The sequence below is a fragment of the Dendrobates tinctorius genome, unplaced genomic scaffold, assembly GCF_039654945.1.
Source record: "Dendrobates tinctorius isolate UK_male_01 unplaced genomic scaffold, ASM3965494v1 ptg000070l, whole genome shotgun sequence".
In the NCBI taxonomy this organism is placed as follows: Eukaryota; Metazoa; Chordata; class Amphibia; order Anura; family Dendrobatidae; genus Dendrobates; species Dendrobates tinctorius.
The window spans coordinates 53640870-53645000 of NW_027361738.1; positions in this window are offsets into that span (position 1 = coordinate 53640870).

The window sequence follows — 4131 nt, forward strand, 5'->3', positions numbered from 1 at the left end:
AGTGCTGTACGCACAGACAAAACACTCGCTCATGTGTAAGTGGGGTTTGGTAACGTCAGCTGATCCCCTGCTGTGTGTATGGCAAAGTGTCCTACTCCCTCCACAGTCAAACAACCTCAGATTTACACCTGGCTCCAAGTAGGCCTTGGCCTATTACCTGATTTTCCCTGGGCTCTGACACCGCCAGTTTGTGCTCAGAAGTGCTGTACGCACAGACAAAACACTCGCTCATGTGTAAGTGGGGTTCGGTAACGTTAGCTGATCCCCTGCTGTGTGGAGGGCAAACTGCTGCTGCCTCCAAATTGTAACTACTTCAGATTTAAACATTCTCTGATTTGGTCTCTGTCTCCACTCTGTCTCTAGTATTTCCCCTGACCTCCAACACCGCCAGTTCCTGCTCACAGTTGCCATCCACGCATTCCACACTTGTTCCTGTGTTCCTGGTGTTCTGTTACGTGAGCAGATCCCCCAATGTGTGTCTGGCACTGTCTCCTGCGCTGTCCACCTTTCCACTGCAAGTGGTGGGAATGTGGACAGAGCAGGAGACAGTGGCAGACACACATCAGGGGATCTGCTGACATTACAGAACCCCAGTAACACAGGAACACGTGTGGATTAGGCAGACGGCTGCTGTACGCATAAACTGGCGGTGTTGGTGGTCACGTGAAATCCTGGAAACAGAGTGGAGACAGATGCCTAATTGGAGCACGTTGACAGTCTGTTGTAGCCTACAAACAATCTAAAACTACCACCAAGTAGGCCTCGGCCTACACCATGATTGTCCCTGGGCTCCAACAACGCCAGTTGGTGCTCGGAAGTGCTGTCCACACAGAAAAAAACACTTGTTCATGTGAAAGTGGGGTTCGGTAACATCAGCCGATCCCCTGCTGTGTGGAGGGCAAAGTGTCCTGCTCCCTCCAAAGTCAAAATACCTCCGATTTACACCTGGCTCCTAGTAGGCCTCGGCCTACACCATGATTGTCCCTGGGCTCCAACAACGCCAGTTGGTGCTCGGAAGTGCTGTCCACACAGAAAAAAACACTCGTTCATGTGAAAGTGGGGGTCAGTAACGTCAGCTGATCCCCTGCTGTGTGGAGGGCAAACTGCTGCTGCCTCCAAATTGTAACTACTTCAGATTTAAACATTCTCTGATTTGGCCTCTGTCTCCACTCTGTCTCTAGTATTTCCCCTGACCTCCAACACCGCCAGTTCCTGCTCACAGTTGCCATCCACGCATTCCACACTTGTTCCTGTGTTCCTGGTGTTCTGTTACGTGAGCAGATCTCCCAATGTGTGTCCGGCACTGTCTCCTGCGCTGTCCACCTTCCCACTGCAAGTGGTGGGAATGTGGACAGAGCAGGAGACAGTGGCAGACACACATCAGGGGATCTGCTGACATTACAGAACCCCAGTAACACAGGAACACGTGTGGATTGGGCAGATGGCTACTGTACGCATAAACTGGCGGTGTTGGTGGTCACGTGAAATCCTGGAAACAGAGTGGAGACAAATGCCTAATTGGAGCACGTTGACAGTCTGTTGTAGCCTACAAACAATCTAAAACTACCACCAAGTAGGCCTCGGCCTTCACCATGATTGTCCCTGGGTTCCAACAATGCCAGTTTGTGCTCGGCAGTGTCTTTGTCACGGGTACTCCCTGTTGCCCAGCCTGGTTCCAGCACGCCAGATGTTTCCGGGTAGTGTCAAGGTCACTATGCCAACAATCCGCTGTCCTGTCGTCTTGCGGCCGGGTTAGCCGACTCTACGGTGCCTGCAGTTTAGGTGACTCCTATGTGGGCTGCGGGAACTGGCACTGAAGGCTGGATCCGTAGTGCCAATGGGACATGGACCCCCTGTAGGACTGTGGGTTTCGGTAACTGCGGCCGGCTTGCGGCCTGGCTACTTTGCTTTGGATGGGTAACTTCTGCTACCCACCCGGGTTCCAGCACTGTCAGCTGGTTCTCGCCAGAGCCTTTGGCCTAGGTGCCTCCATCTCGGTATCCGAGGTCCAGCACCGTCAGCTGGTCCTTGGTAGTGCTTTTTAGCACAGTTACCTCCTGCCTAGTAACCGTGGTCCAGCACCGTCAGCTGTTCCTCGGTAGTGCCATTGGCTCTTGTAGCTTTTGCTACCCATCTGGGTTCCAGCACCGTCAGCTGGTTCTCGGCAGTGTCTTTGGCACGGGTACTCCCTGTTGCCCAGCCTGGTTCCAGCACGCCAGCTGTTTCCGGGTAGTGTCAAGGTCACTATGCCAACAATCCGTTGTCCTGTCGTCTTGCGGCCGGGTTAGCCGACTCTACGGTGCCTGCAGTTTAGGTGACTCCTTTGTGGGCTGCGGGAACTGGCACTGAAGGCTGGATCCGTAGTGCCAATGGGACATGGACCCCCTGTAGGACTGTGGGTTTCGGTAACTGCGGCCGGCTTGTGGCCTGGCTACTTTGCTTTGGATGGGTACCTTCTGCTACCCACCCGGGTTCCAGCACTGTCAGCTGGTTCTCGCCAGAGCCTTTGGCCTAGGTGCCTCCATCTCGGTATCCGAGGTCCAGCAAGGTCAGCTGATCCTTGGTAGTGGTTTCTAGCACAGGTACCTCCTGCATAGTAACCGGGGTCCAGCCCCGTCAGCTGTTCCTCAGTAGTGCCATTGGCTATTGTTCCTTCTGCTGCCAATAGGGGTTCCAGTACTGTCAGCTGGTTCTCGCCAGTTTCTCAGCCTTCTTGTACCTTCTGCTACATTTCCAAGATCAAGCTTTTTGAAATTGTCTTTGGTAATCCTTATTGATCTCCATGACGACGACCCTGATGACGACGACCCTGAAGACCACACCAAAGAAGACCAGAAATATGACCCTAAATAATATGACCAAGAGGACAAAGAACATGAAGACAACCACCAAGATACAGAACAAAAGACAGAAGAACAAGAAGCAGAAGAAGCAAAAGCAGAAGAACAGAAAGCAGAAGAACATTAAGCATAAGACTAAAAATCATCATAGAAGAAATCAAAACTATAAGCAGAAGAAAACTAAGCAGTAAATGGGGGTGAGTCCGTTCCTCCTCGTGGTGCCCCTGGAAAATGCCTGCTGCTGCAGGCCAAACTGAACGCGGACAAATCCTGTTGTAAATCTTTTGTGACAGGCAGAACGTAAGGTGTAATCTTATAACTTTTATAGATAAGTACTACAGGAATGCCTGTCACCATAAGAAAATGAAGAAATAGAAGAATAGGAAGAAGATGAAGAAATAGCATATGAAAATTAATAATAGCTGAATAAGAAGAATATGAAGAATAGAAAAAAGAAAATTAATGGGAAGAAGATGAAGAAGAAGAAGATGAATAAGATGAAGAAAAAGTTGATGAAAAAAATGCTACTGCTGCGGATCATGAAGGAGAAAGTGTGGGAGAAGTACAAAAGAAGGTGAAGAGCATGGAAGTTGTGAAACATACATATCTGACAAAATATAAAAAAGGTTAACATAGTCAATATCTTTTTAACTCCGAACGTCTTGAAAAAAAAATTGGAATTAATGCTATGCCATGTGATTTGAATAAACCACTATGCCTTTAATGTCTCCTCCACCTTCCACAATACATTCTACATGATTCTTATTTGTTTTCAATTATGTAGAATTAGCCAACAAGGAAATAAAGGGCTTTTTTAAATTCCGATACCGGAAGTCCCATTGACTTGAATGGGACTTCCGGTATCGGAATCGGCGATACCCGATATTTTTTTCGTATCGGGCGATACCATCCGATATGATATTTTTGGATATCGAACGGTATCGCTCAACACTACCTATTATCACCCAATACCATTCTGGTCACAAAGAATTTCTGAACATTATCCGTAAACATTGGTTTATTCTTCAGTGTGATAAAATAATAGGTAATCTTTTGCCGGAACTTCCAAGATTTGTGTTTAGGAAGGCTCAAACGGTGGGTAATCTAGTAGCCCCTACTATCAAACCATCTCTGCATATTTCATCAGGGGCATGTCCAAGGGGTTTTATACCCTGTGGTACGTGCTCTTGTTGCAGTCGTACTAGTTTTAAGAAAATTATTCAGACTGCATTTACCGATTCTCATAATAAATTGACGTTCAGGATTAAGGACACGATTACTTGTTTTACCA